The sequence below is a fragment of the Jaculus jaculus genome, chromosome 1, assembly GCF_020740685.1.
Source record: "Jaculus jaculus isolate mJacJac1 chromosome 1, mJacJac1.mat.Y.cur, whole genome shotgun sequence".
NCBI classification, from domain to species: domain Eukaryota; kingdom Metazoa; phylum Chordata; class Mammalia; order Rodentia; family Dipodidae; genus Jaculus; species Jaculus jaculus.
In genome coordinates this window covers 55159980-55175107 of record NC_059102.1, presented here as the reverse complement: position 1 = coordinate 55175107, position 15128 = coordinate 55159980, and the positions used below count along the sequence as shown (strand labels likewise).

General features: G+C 41.0%; 1 long non-coding RNA gene and 1 pseudogene across 2 annotated transcripts in view; one reads left to right on the top strand and one right to left on the bottom strand.

Annotated features, from left to right (window-relative positions):
- LOC123462221 overlaps positions 1 to 15128 on the bottom strand; it is a 76532-nt gene that overhangs the window by 17570 nt on the left and 43834 nt on the right. For both annotated transcript variants that reach the window (XR_006638162.1, XR_006638161.1), the window contains exon 4: positions 12132 to 12177. This is a non-coding gene — a long non-coding RNA (uncharacterized LOC123462221). The remainder of the gene's footprint in view (positions 1 to 12131; positions 12178 to 15128) is intronic.
- Positions 7967 to 10805, top strand: LOC123462219 (annotated as a pseudogene).

Here is a 15128-nt window from a genome sequence, read left to right as displayed (position 1 = left end):
TGCTGCACTTTTTCAACTCCAGAATTTTTGCTGGTTCATTAGCTATAATTTAAAATTTTTTGATTCCCTATTTGATGAGACATTGCCATGGTACCTTCCATTACTTCTTAAAGCATGGATTCATTACTTCTTTGAATGTGCCATATTGGCTGCTGCAGAACCTAAACTTGGCATTAGACCCTCTTCACAGCAGCTTCTGTTACCTGAGATTCCCATTCTCATTCCTGGCCATTGTTGATGATTTTGATTGTTAACACAATTTTTTGGTTCTTGAAACCTAAACATTTTGATAATATACTTGAGCAACTGTAAACATTGATTTGCCTTCTCTGTGCTTGTTGCAAATATTCATAATTTGTCTGGTAATTTTGGTAGTATATTTTAATGGACAATATTTCCTACAGAGGATGAAGTACCTGAGGTTATTCTTGAAAGACTCAGCCTTGGCATGAGCATAGTCACACGGCATGAAAGGTTTCCGTAGGGATCTCTGTTTTAGAATCCTCCCAAATTTCTGTTGAGCTGCTTTTCATTGTTGGAACCATACTCAGCTATGAAAGTCCACTAACTTTTGGCTGATTGCATTTAAAATAATGCCTTTGAATAATGATCCAGTTAAATGTGAGTTTTTAGGTTGGTTCAGGCTTAAGCTTCAAGGTTTGTTCTAGCTACAGGAGGGTCCTTCTTAGCCATTATTTCTTTACCAGTTTATCTGAGGTAATCTAGTTGACACAAGGTTGTGCTGGTTACTTTCAGTGAACTAGCAGCATCCTGTTCAATGCTATCACCAAAGTCCCCACCCCATTTTTCTTTGAGATTGAACTTATCCATAAGGTTCCCAGAAAAAGCAGATCAGATATTATATACCGTGTGACCACTTTGGCCTGCCTTTTTTTTTTTAGCATACAGCCCCTACTGTGTGAGCTGGACATTGCAGGGGCTGTAATCCCTATTTTTTAGTTTGCCTTTCCTATATTCTAAATGGGGCTGGTGAGAGAAAAGAGTCTTTGATATCTTAGCCACCCATACTTGCTTGGAAGTAAGCCTCTGAACAGGGAGATAGGAAAGGTTGAAGAATGGTGACAGCCTGTCTATCCTTGGGACACTGGCTGCTAGCCTGTGGCAGCAGGGGTCCTCCTCCACCATGGAGCTTCCATCATGCTGACATGAGGGACAGGGTAAGCAGGAAGTGGATTGTAGCTCAAGCAACATTCCTCCAAGATTTAATGCTTTATTTTTGTATATTTAAGTTGTATAATGTGATGATTTGATATACATATACATTGCATAATTGTTATCATAATGAAATTTGTCAGTATATCCTTTACTACTCCTGCATTACATTAGTTTCCCAGAACTTGTTCATACTGTCACTGATGCGCTGTACCCTTTAATCCACCCCTCCCCCTTTCCCTCACCATCCTGTACCCCACAGCCCCCACCCTACTCTGTTTTTATTAGTCCAACTTCCTTACATTCCACATGTGAATAAGATCATACAGAAATTGTCTTTGTGCCTGGCTTATTTTATTAGCATAATGACCTCCAGTTTGGCACATATTAATGCAAATGGCAGGATTTCCTTTTCCTTATGATTGAATCAGGTTCAACTGTATATACATTTTTATAGTCCATTATTTGTCAGTGCATATTTGGATACTGTTAATAATGCTGCAGCAAACATGGATTGCAGACATTTCTTTGACATAATGATTTCCTTTCCTTTGACTATGTTTTCATTACTGAGTTTATTGTATATCATGTGGTTCCTACGTCAATAGTGGGCAAGGATTCCCTTTTCTCCAGATGCACTCCAATACATAAGTATCTTATCCTGAATTTTTATAGTATCTACTTTATTTATGTATTTTGAGTTTTTTACCTGTAAAGTGATGAGTCATTGTTATTTTAATTTATCTTTTTGATGATTAGTGATTTTGAGCACTTCTGTATATATGAATGCTAGGCATTATATGTATTCTTTTTATTCAAGTCTTTTATTAAAACTTTACATTGTAGCTAGGCATGGTGGCACAAGCTTTTAATCTCAGCATTTAGGAGGCACAGGTAAGAGTGTTGCCATGAGTTCAAGGCCACCCTGAGACAACATAGTGAATTCCAGGTCAGCCTGAGCTAGAGTGAGACCCTACCTCAAAACACAAAACAAAACAAAATTATATTGGAGCTGGAGAGATGGATTAGCAGTGAAGTCATTTGCCTATGAAGCCAAAGAACCCAGGCTTGATTCCTCTGGATCCATGTAAGCCAGATGCACAGGGTGGCACATGTGTCTGGAGTTCATTTGCAATGGCTAAAGTCTCTGGTGTGCCCATTATCACTCTCTCTATCTTCCTCTTTCAATCTCTTTCTCAAATAATTAAAATTGTTAAAAAATTACATCTTCAGTCATTAACTTATCTATTGAGAGTATACATCCTTATGGGACAGAGTGTGATGTTTCAGTTCTTTTGTACATTGCCTTTAACAACCCAGTATAGTTACATTATTCACTATCTCTTACTTATTTGTGATGAGAACATTCAAACCCATTTTGTCAAGCCATTTTTAATTCTAATATACAATAATTTGACTATAATCGCTGTAATGGCATAAATTATTTGGCTATGACTTTTCACCTGTTAACCAATTGCTTCCCACCTTCCCTTCTCTCCTACAATCCCTGAGGTCTGGTGATTACTGTTTTCCTCTCTATTTCTATGAGGTCAGTTTTTTCCGATTCTATACATTAGTGAAACCATGTAAAATTTGTGTTCATGTATCTCCTTTATCCACTTTTAAATTGGATTATTATATTTGCTGTTGACATGTGAGTTTCTTATATATTTTGAATGTTCATTTTCTACCCTGCGTGTGATTTGAAATCTTTCTCCCATTCTATGAATGGTCTTTTCATGCTGCTGATCATTTTCCTTATTGTGCTAGAGCTTTTTAGCTTGATGAAGTTTGATTTGCTTATCTTTGCTTTTGTTGTATGGACTTTAGATGTTCTATGACAAGAAGTTTTTCCCTTGTTATTTTGCTTTGTCTTTTAGGAGTTATATGAGATCATATCTTACCTGTGAGCCTTCAATCTATTTGGAGTCATTTTTGTGAAAGATGAGAGTCCATTTTCAATTTTATTTTACATGTGGGCATTCAGATTTCTGACACCATTTACTCAGGATACTTCCCTTTCTTCCCTACATATCCTTGGTGATTCATTTATTGAAGAAACTTTCTTCCTTGCATATTCTTGGTGCCCTGGTCTAAATTAATTGACCATATAGGTTTCCTTGAATAGGTATTTTTCAATTCTCTGCATGCTTTTAGGTAATTTACAATTTTAAAATGTTTTTGACAGTTCAAGTTGTTTTGTAGGGAGGCAGGCTTACGGAGCTCTTCAGAATCCATTCTAGAAGTCACATGTCTACAATTACCCGTTAGATGAAATTCATTTGATTAGAGTAAAGGAAACAAATTAATGTAAATACAAAGATAACAAACCTGGGGTGTGACTAATTTGGATATTAGTGGTAATTAGTGTTTACAGATAGATTTGTTTGTAGCTCGTTAACTGAAAACTTGCTACATTTGTGCTGGAGCTCATTAATCAGGAAACTATGTTGAGTGATAGAACTTTAATGCAGGTTGACTTTTATAAATAAATTCCAAGATTCAGATATTGATTTTTAGTAGAGCATTAAATAACTATTCAGAGCACTGAAGAATTGGTAACTAGATGCAAATATTCTATAATTCAAATACACTGGCATCTTTAGGGCAAGTGTACTTATACAAGTGACTAATAGATATGTTTTAATAAGTCCACTTTGTTTCATATCTTATGTTTTCAGAACTTGCATAGTAGGAAACATTTTCTTATAGGTCATCTAGCATCTAATTTAATTACCTAAAAATATTTATATTTCTGCCTGGAAATTCCTTGTGTTAGAAGATACAGATGACTAAACAAGATATCTCTTTCCAAGAAACCAATCATTGAAACACTAATACATTTTCTTTTCTTTTTTTTTTTTTTTTTGTTTTTTGTTTTTTGTTTTTCAAGGTAGGGTCTCACTTGGGTCCAGGCTGACCTGGAATTAACTCTGTAGTCTCAGGGTGGCCTTGAACTCATGGTGATCCTCCTACCTCTGCCTCCCGAGTGCTGGGATTAAAGGCATGCGCCACCACGCCCAGCCTAATACATTTTCTATATGCACTAAAATATAACTTCTAAGACTGCACAGCTTAATGACAGATGAATGGTCTGGAGGGATTCATGGGAGAATTGGGCTTCTTAGGACTGAAGATATATTTTTCAGTTAAGATTCTGACTTAAAACATTAGCAACCCTTTCCCCCTTCTTTAGATCATAGATCTTTATTTTGGCCAGGTGTCAGTGGAAAGGACTCATGGAATATCAGCTGGGAAGTGGTAATAGATGAAAATTAAATGAAGACTGGAAGATTTGCTTCAAAAATGTTCCTTCATTTAACAATTTAGAATTACTAAGAAAAAAATCTCTGGTTTCTTCTTGGGTATTAATTTGTTCAGATGATCCTATGGCTAAGAAGAGAGATTCTAAGATTTTTCTTTGTCTCATCCTTAAAAGCCTGAATTAGATATTTCCAGGAAATTGTAATTAGTTCCCTATTTTCACCTCTAAGGGGCATTAAATTAAAGAGAGAATGAGCACTTTCTTTTATAACTTCATTTTACTTACTTATTTATTTTGAGAGAGAAAGAGAGAGAATGGGAACCTTGGGCATTTGGCTTATGTAGGTACTGGATATCAAACCTGGGTCCTTAGGCGTTGCAGACAAGCACCTTAACCAGTAAGCCATCTCTCCAGCTCCTGAACACGTTCTAACTTTAGGCAATTTTAGATAGAGCTGCAGGAGCAGTCAAAATTATGGCACTGAGGATCCTGTGAAACACTAGGATAATGGTTTGCCTACTGGTTGTCAGGGGCATTATTTTCTACCAAGGAGTTGCAGTGATAAGAGAAAAGGCTTGAGATGACAGGGAAGTAACTTACATGTGGGCTACCACTTCTGAGAACCACTACACTACTAATGAAAGCTCCTGTTTTAAAATGCTCCAGAGCACAATTTCCAGTGGAAGTAAACTTTAGCTCCTGGCCATCGTCTTAGATAAAAGGAGACTCAGGGGGCCTGAAGAAGAAACCCTCACTGGAAATGCCATCTGTCACTGATATGAACCCCTGAAAGAAAATTCCTCAGGGAGCTGAATTTAGATGGAGGTCAGTGGTCCAAGATACCCTCCTACTGAGCTTTGACCTTAATGAGAAGAGAAGGTTGACATTTAATAAACATCAGCACAAAGCAGAAAGTACAATGAAAAGTGCACGAGCCTTGCAGTATGTTTCAGATGAGTTTACACCCATGTTCTGTCACTTACATTTGTCATTTACAGCTTCCCTTTGGTGGTTGACTCAGTCTCCTGGTCACCTTTTGTTTTAAATCACAGCATAATAGAGATGATGTGAAGTAACATTTGTGATAGAACATAGTACATTAAGGTACTAAAAATGGTAGAGCCAATTTTGTTCTTTCCTATCTGAATCCCAAGTAAAATGGAACATGATGAAACCCCAAGTCCTCTCGATGGTTACTGACCTCTTAAGTTAGCTCCCGTCTCCCTATTCCTATAGGTGGGATAAAGAAGGGTACCATTTAGGGAGAATGTTAAATAAAGTACTACAGGCAGCATTGTGCCTATGAGAACCAGAATACTGTTCTTGGAGGTGGATTTTCAATTTATCATGGCAATTTCATGTGCTTGGGAAACCAGAATTCCCATCCATATATTTTCAATCATGACTTCCAGACACATTATCATCAAAAACGAGTGAAGGAATTGTACTTACAAAAGATTAAGCTTTTTTTTTTTTTTCTGGAAAAGGTTCTCAACTTAAGTTTCCTTTATCTCATGTATAACAAATGAGGTCAAACTACTTTAAAAAATCTACTGCTTTATTAATTTATCCATACACAGGCTCTAGGTGAAATAGCTAAATGTTGTGGGCATTACTTTACAATTCAAAAATCTAAGTCTTCCACTGAAGATCCTTGATATGATGTTCCAGATGGTTGAGAAGAAAATAGACTGTAAGTGATTGCTTGTGGCTTTCAAAGGTCATGATGCATTTCCTCTAGTGGGTTGGAGGATGTCAATCTGTCCCTGAATTTTATGCCTCACATTTTGTGGATACAAATCACGTGACAGTGGCTAGTAGCTCATCTCATGCATATCCAATGAGATAAGGCAAGATTTGAAGCTGGTGAGCACTTTTGTAATAGGCAGTTCTGAGGTGCCTTTATTTCAGGTCTTCTTTCTTCACTTAAGTCCAGTATCAAAAAGACTTGAAAAATTTGGCTGACAGACTTAGGGGAGAGCTTTTCTTTACCATATATGTAATCACCTATACAATTAGAGCTCTCAAACTGTATTTATTCTTTTATAATTCAACTTTTGCACATAAATCTTAAAAATAACATACATAAGCTGAGGAGATAGCTTAGTGGTTAAGGCAGTTGCCTGCAAAGCCTAAGAACTCAGGTTTGATTCCCCATTCCCAACGTAAGCCAGATGCACAAAGTGGTGCATGTGTCTGTAGTTCATGAGCAGTGGCTAGAGGCCCTGGCACACCCATTCTCTCTCCCTCTCTCTTTCTCTTTCTGTCTGTCTGTCTGTCTCTCTCAAATAAATAAAATATTAAAAATAACATATATAACATATTTCACAAATATTGCAAAAATTATGAACATTTGAAGCATGAATATACATTAAAAATCCCTAAAATTCATAGGAACATTGCTATTCCAATCTAGCAACAGGTTATTTTCCTAAAGCACACTTTTTTTTCTGTTTCTTTGAGGTTGGGTCTCACGCTAGCCCAGGCTGCCCTGAAATTCACTACATAGTCTCAGGGTAGCCTCAAACTCACGGCAATCATCCTACCTCTGCCTCTCAAATGCTGGGATTAAAGGCGTATGCCAACATGCCCGGCCTAGGAACACTTTTTACAATTATGGAATATTTGCCTTAAGTATAGTAAAAATAGTGATATGATGTAAGTGTTTTCTTTTTTTACATATACTACAACAACACTATCATGCTCAATGAAGACAACTCAAATGTGTATTTAACTAGCATTTATTCCAAACCCATTTATACCAAGCCTTGAACTACCATTGCATTTTAAAATGTCTAAACTTAGCTGTATACACAAACATAAGCACATAAAATAACTGCATAAATAAAATTCATGTGTAGGGCCAGTGAAGTTTATAAGGTGATCTACTTTAGATATAATAGTGAAAGAGCCTTTAGAACTTGTCACAGTTGAGCTGAGAACTGGAGAATGTCAAGGCAGGCATTTGAAGAGTAGCAGGAAGAGTTCTTGGGACAGAGGAAAGCCATACAGACTTATAGGACAAAGGAAAAGATTTGTGCAGGATGTGTCTAGAGATGCATGGGCATGGAGTGTTGTCATGATGCCAAGTATATATTTTTATTATCTTTAAAAAAATATTAGGACAACAAGGCTTAGAGAGAAATCACTGAAGCACACAGAGGCAAGGAGTAAAAAACACTAAATTCTGGTCTTCTGAGATATCAAGCCAATATTGGTAGTGGAAGGACAAAGAAATGAGGCAAGAGGTGGACAAAGAGTACAAAAGTCATTTTCCCTGGCCCCTTGATGCATGAGACAATGTTCCTCCTGAGCTTATTATATTCCTTCTCATAAATTCATATATTTAAACAGTATTGGCAAGAAAAATTCCAGGATAATAAAAAGGGAGAATGCCAAAATAAAGATGAATACTTTTAGTTTTTGTAAGGAAAAAACCAAGTCATTATAGGGAAGGTAAAAGTTAAACATTGGGCATGTTAAACATTGGGCATGGGCGGAGCGGGAGCGGGAGGCGGAGCCGGGGGAGCTGCTCTCCTAGCTCCCCCTGGCCTCAGGCCCAGCTGCTCGAGGGGAGGAGTTTCCGCCGCGGCTCGGTACATTGCCTTCACCGCGTCTGCCCAGCCGGCATCCGATCTTACCGTGATGGCTGTGACCTAAAATCCTCAGGAAGCCCCCGGGGTCATGGCCCAGAAGCACCCCGGAGAAGGAGGGTTGTGTGGAGCTCACCACAGCGGTGGTGCTTTCTTCAGGACATCTGGACCCTCTGTGGACCCTGAAATACTTTCATTCTCAGGACTCAGGGACTCAGCAGGGACTGCTCCCAATGGTACCGGCTGCCTCACAGAGGCACTCCGGTCCTAAGTACACACAGCCCCCAAACCCAGCCCACTGGTCGGACCCAAGCCATGGTCCCCCAAGGGGTCCAGGACCACCTAGAGAAGAAGACCCTGAACAGAGTGAGGCGTCTTCAGAAGAGGGATCAGGAGGGGACCAGGAACTCTCAAGAGAACGAGGCTGGGTACCAAGAGGATGGGAACCCTTGTTTTTCCATTCCATCTGCTTGTAACTGCCAGGGAACTCCTGGACTCCCTGAAGGGCCTTACTCTGAGGGAGGAGATGGCTCTTCTAGCAACTTTTGCCACCACTGTACCTCTCCAACCTTGGTGGAAGATGAAGAGTTGGAAGAAGAGTGTGATGATGATGAACCTCTTAAATTCCCCAATGACTTTTCACGTGTGCCCAGTGGAAAGAAACTCCCACCCCGGAGGCAGAGGCACCGGTTTCTGACCAAGGAGGATACTCGGGAAGGTGGACGAAGAGATCCCAGGTCCCCTGGTCGACATCGTCTGGGCCGGAAACGAAGTCAAGCTGATAAGCGCAGAGGCCTGGGATTGTGGGGGGCAGAGGAGCTATGTCAGCTTGGACAGGCAGGCTTCTGGTGGCTGATTGAACTGCTGGTGTTGGTGGGGGAGTATGTGGAAATGTGTGGCCATCTCATTTATGCATGCAGGCAGCTGAAAGGCAGTGATCTGGACCTTTTTCGAGTCTGGGTGGGAGTCTGGGCAGGGAGACTGAGGGGCTGGGGACATGTGGTGTTCCAGTGTCTCAGTCAGGGGTTTTCTTGTGGGGCAGGACTGTTCACCCGTTTTCTTAGGCTGCTGGGTGCTTTCCTGCTCCTGGCTCTTGCCCTCTTTTTGTGTTGTCTGCAGTTGGGCTGGCGGTTTGTGGTGGGACTGGGTGACTGGTTAGGCTGGAGGGATAAGGTCACTTGGCTCTTCTCTTGGCTGGACTCTCCAGCCTTGCAGCGTTGCTTGACTCTGCTGAGAGAGAGCAGGCCATGGAAGCAGCTGGTAAGATTAGTTCACTGGACTTGGCTGGAATTGCCTTGGGTCAAGCAGAGGGCTGATAGACAGGGTAATGCACCTGTGGCTAGTGGACGCTACTGCCAGCCGGAAGAGGAAGTGGTTCGACTTTTGACCATGGCTGGTGTTCCTGAAGATGAACTAAACCCTTTCCATGTGCTGGGGGTTGAAACCACAGCATCAGATCTTGAACTAAAAAAGGCCTATAGGCAGCTGGCAGTGATGGTTCATCCTGATAAAAATCATCATCCTCGGGCTGAAGAGGCCTTCAAGGTTTTGCACGCAGCTTGGGACATTGTCAGCAATCCTGAAAGGCGAAAGGAATATGAGATGAAACGAATGGCAGAGAATGAACTGAGCCGGTCAGTGAATGAGTTTTTGTCCAAGCTGCAAGATGACCTCAAGGAGGCAATGAATACTATGATGTGTAGCCGATGCCAAGGAAAGCATAGAATGGGCTGGATGTCAGCGTGTGGGAATCTCACCAGAAACCCATAGAGTTCCTTATCACATCTCATTTGGTTCTCAGGTGCCAGGCACCAGTGGTCGGCAGAGAGCCACCCCGGAAGCCCCTCCTGCTGATCTTCAGGATTTCTTGAGTCGAATCTTTCAAGTACCCCCAGGGCAAATGTCCAATGGGAACTTCTTTGCAGCTCTTCATCCTGGCCCTGGGGCCACTGCGGCCTCCAAGCCCAGTAGCACTGTACCCAAGGGAGAAGCCAAACCGAAGCGGAGGAAGAAAGTGAGGAGGCCCTTCCAACATTGACACCCCTTCTCTTCTTTCCTCAAATCAATGTCAGGGAGTCAAAAGGGCTGTGTACAGCACAGGATGGAGTTTGATTTGTTTATTTTTAAATATTTTAAAAAGGGAAAATTTAAATTCTTCTCTCAGTACCCATTGGAAGTCCCTGAAGCACTCTCCCTCCTTTCCAGCACCCAGGAGCTGAATCTTGTCTTCTGACAATACCAAAGAAATAGGTAGGGGTGGCTAGAGTAAAGAACATAGGTCCTGGACCTAAGCTGGACAATAGATTCCTATGTGGTGTGGGAACTGGGTGTTCCCTAGGATCTGTATGCCTTTATCTTACCATTTGCTCCTAGAGCAAATGACACACACACCCCTTTTTAAACTGAGTGTATCTAATTTTAGCCCATTTCAGGGGTTGCCCCCTTATCCTGATATTCTAGCTAAAAGAATCAGAAAGCATGTAGCCCTAATTTTGGAGATGCAGAGTTCAGTGTGGAAACAGAACGTTTCCTCTGAATTTCACCTTATGGGTAAATTAATCTAATTTCAGGCTTGTTGCAAGGACGGCCAAAATTAATAATTTCTAAAAAGCAGACTCATGCCCTCTGTCCTTGGGTGAGGGGGAAGGATAGGAGGCTACTAGAAGCCCCCTTGTGATCCAAGGGTTTGTATTTTTTTTAAGTTTGTTCATATTTGTATGTACATATCTATTTAAAGCCAGGGGATTATCTTTCTATAAATATATAACTGGCAAGTTAAAAAAAAAAAAAAAAACATTGGGCATGGCAAGGCACAACTTGGTACTTGGGAGGCTGAGGGAGGATCTCAAACTCCAGACCAACCTGAACTACATAAGAGCTTGTTGCCAAAAAGAAGGAGAAAAGAAAGAAAAAAGGAAAAAATAAAGAAAAGAAAACACAACACTTTTTTTTTTAAAGAAAGTGAGAGAGACAGAGGGAGAGAGAGAACTGGCATACCAGGGCCTCAGCCCCTGAAAATGAACTCCAGACGCTTGCACCACCTAGTGGTCACATGAAATCTTGCCCTTGCCTCACCTTTATGCATCTGGCTAACGTGGGACCTGGAGATTCTAACATGGGTCCTTAAACTTTGCAGGCAAGTGCCTTAACCACTATGCCATCTCTTCAGCCCAGAACTTAACTTTCTAATAACTTTATTGATTTCTTCAACTATACTGCATGCAAGAAACTACTGGGAATTTCTTTAGTTACAAAATGTATCATTCAGTTTGTAAAGCAAGTGTGTGTGTGTGTGTGTGTGTGTGTGTGTGTGTGTGCGTGCATGTGTCTAGGGGTCTATATCTCTTGGTATTTTGTCTTGACTTTGAAAAACTTAATTATCAAGTGTAGCACATGCATCTGGGATTAGATATTACACTGGCTGAGTAAAGTAGCATCATGGAGATAAATACGCCCAGACATGCTGGAACTTCACAGATTATTAAGAATCTTGACAGGGACCCAGAGGGATGGGGTACATGCATTCACAACAAATGATAATGATGAAGTTTGTGGAGTTGGAGGTTTAAGCAAACATTCATTCGGAGCTTAATGTACAAAACCAAAAGCCTCTCACCCAGCACTGAATGGGACATTTGACTACACAAAGCAGACACAGGATGTTCTAAAAGTAGATCCAGGTTCTGATTGTGAGTTAGGTTGCAGAGAAAGCTGAATTTGAAGCATGATTAGATCTCATATTCTGAAAGCCTGGGCTGTGATAGGGAAAAGATGAGACCCTGGGACATGGGATGAGGACATCTCTGTAGCAAAATTTGTGAAAGCTGACTCCTCAGAATCTGAGAACTTTCTGGTCCTGTAGAAGAGGTATTATTCTTTGCCTAAAACTATTACAGAGGTGATACATTCGGGAAAATGTTATAAAACCATAGTATTCCTCCTTTAAGATTGGTCTCACCTCCAGGAATGATGTTAATGTTGTTAGGCTGATTAATGCATAATCATAAAGAGCTGATACAAACAACATTGAAAATACTGATTTCATTCTCTATATCCAAAATGTTCCTATTGCACAACACATTTTTAAAAATGGCACTTACAGAACTTCCAGTTAAGATGGCGGCGTAGGTACCACACCAAAGCAGCCTAGGGGGGAAAAAGACCAAAAAAAACTCAGCAAAATACACACTTTTACTAAAAAGTGAGGTGTATAGGAAATTGAAGCGGCAGCGGAAAAGTAGAAGAGTTATAGAGAATCCAGAGCCTGCACAGGCGGGAAAAGCAGCTCCGGCAGCTCGGCCAACCGCCGTGGACGTGGCGCAGCAGAAAACCACCAGACTTGGCTCGAGCCGCAGGAAAAGCCAGGTGCGGGATTTTCCCCTCACACCGCGCTCTCCGCAACTCGGGAAACGTGAGGGGAGAGCGGCAGCGAGCAGCGGAGGAGCAGACCGTGAGGTAGAAGAACACGTGGAACAGCGAGACAACCAGAGCAGCTGAGGCTCCCTCCCCTCCCCCACCGCCTGAGCCCAGCTCCAGCGAACAGAGCAGCGGCCCGGGACCCGGCCACGCCAACTTGGGCTGACAACGGGACCCAAACAGGAGCAGAGTTCGGCAGAAACATCAGCGGCTCCAGCACCGGTACCAGCGGCCCCAGCAGTAGCAGACCCAGGAGCAGCAGCAGCGGCAGATCCCGCAGCAGCAGCTTCAGGGGGAGCAGTGGCAGTGGACACAGCAGCAGCAGCTTCAGCAGCAGTGGTGGCTCCAGCAGTGGCAGCTACAGCAGCAGCAGAGGCAGCAGCAGCGGCTCAGTTTGCCCCATAGGAAAAGCAAGTGCCCAGCTCCAGAAATCAGAACAGCAGCCCGACGACCCAGGCAGCAACTTGACTGAGACCAAAATCACCCAAGGTAACTGGGATTGCACCAGGGAAGGGTCTCACTTGGTCACAAGCTGACTTGGATCCCTCAACAGAACAGAAATCTAAACCTCTTTGTTGATAGAGGATCTGGTCATTATAATAACTACTCTTGCATACATACTCGGGGCTGTTTTTGATTGAATGTGTACAGTGTTTAGTTAAATTTTAGAATCTACCTGTATTTTATTCCACTCAGCCTGCTTGAATACTCCTATAGCAGGGAAACTCAACCCCTAAGAACATCTTTGTAGATACTCTGAGAGTCTTAAGAGCCACACCTAATACCTTAAGGTCCTACCCTGAAAATATATTACATCAAATCAATTGATACAGCTAAGAATACACAGCTAGCTAGAAAATCCAAGCATTAACTTAATCCAAGATGCAAAAATATATACATTATAACACAAGAAACACTAAAAAGCAAGACGATATAAATCCACCTAAAAGTATTAATGCATCAGAAATGTCCTCCAGTGAGAAAGAGTTAGAGGAAATGCCTGAGAAAAAGTTCAAAAGAATAATTATAAATATGTTCAAAGAGGTCAAAGAACACATGAAAACAATCAAAGAAGAAGTCAAAGAGGAAATCAAAGAGGAAATCAAAGGAATCAAAGAAGAGGCAGGACACCAATTTAATGACATAAAGAAGGCAATACAAGACATAAATAGGGAAATAGAAATAATAAAGAAAAACCAGTCAGAATTACTAGCAATGAAGAACACAGTTAATGAAATAAAAAACTCTGTAGAAAATCTCACCAGTAGGATGGATGAGGGAGAGGACAGAATATCTAAGCTAGAAGACCAGGTGGCAGACCTAATGCAGTCCAACAAAGAGAAAGACAAACTTATAGAAAAGTATGAGTGGGAATTTCAAGATATTCGGGACACTATGAAAAGATCCAATATAAGAATTCAGGGCATAGTAGAAGGAGAAGAACTCCAGAGGCATAGTAGGCATCTTCAACAAAATCATAGAGGAAAATTTCCCCCAAATTGGGAAAGAGGTGCCAATACAGATACAGGAAGCCTTTAGAACCCCAGCCAGACAAAACCCAGAAAGAACCTCTCCTCGCCATATTATAATCAAACTTCCAAACACACACACCAAAGAAAAAATATTGAAAGCAGTTAGAGAGAAAAATCAAGTTACCTACAAAAGCAAGCCCATCAGGATTACAGCAGATTATTCAACACAAACTTTTAAAGCCAGAAGGGCTTGGAGTGATATATTCCAAGTTCTGAAAGATAACAACTGTCAACCAAGGTTACTTTATCCTGCAAAGTTATCCATTCAAATAGATGGAGAAATAAAGACATTCCATGACAAAAGCAGGTTAAAGGAGTATTTGAAGACAAAACCAGCTCTACAGAAAATACTTGGTAGAATCCTCCATGCTGAACAAAAGGAAAAGCACACATATAAGGAACCTAGAAAAAACAAGCTATACTCAAATACCAGTTAACAGAAGAGAGCACAGGTAGAACCAGAAACACACACACACAAAAAAATGGCAAACATAAATACACATCTTTCAATAATATCTCTTAATATCAACGGTCTCAATGCCCCAACGAAAAGACATAGATTTGCAGACTAGGTTAAAAAGCAGGATCCTACAATTTGTTGTCTCCAAGAAACTCACCTTTCTACAAAGGATAGACATTATCTTAGGGTGAAAGGTTGGAAGACGGTGTTTCAAGCAAATGGGCCTAGAAAACAAGCAGGGGTTGCTATCCTAATAACAGACAGGGTAGATTTAGTCAGACGTTAGTCAAGAAAGATAAGGAAGGTCACTTTATATTGATTAAGGGCACACTCCAACAGGAGGACATTACAATCCTAAACATATATGCACCTAACATGGGGGCTCCCAAATTCGTCAAACAAACACTATTAGAACTAAGGTCACAGATAACACCAAACACAGTGGTGGTGGGTGACTTTAACACCCCACTCTCATCAATTGACAGGTCATCCAGGGAAAGAATAAATAGAGAGGCATCTGGACTAAATGAGGTCATAGAAGGAATGGACCTAACAGATATATACAGGACATTTCATCCAAAGGCTGCAGGATATACATTCTTTTCAGCAGCACATGGAACATTCTCTAAAATAGACCATATATTAGGACACAAAGCAAATCTTAGCAAATTCAGGAAAATTGAAATAAT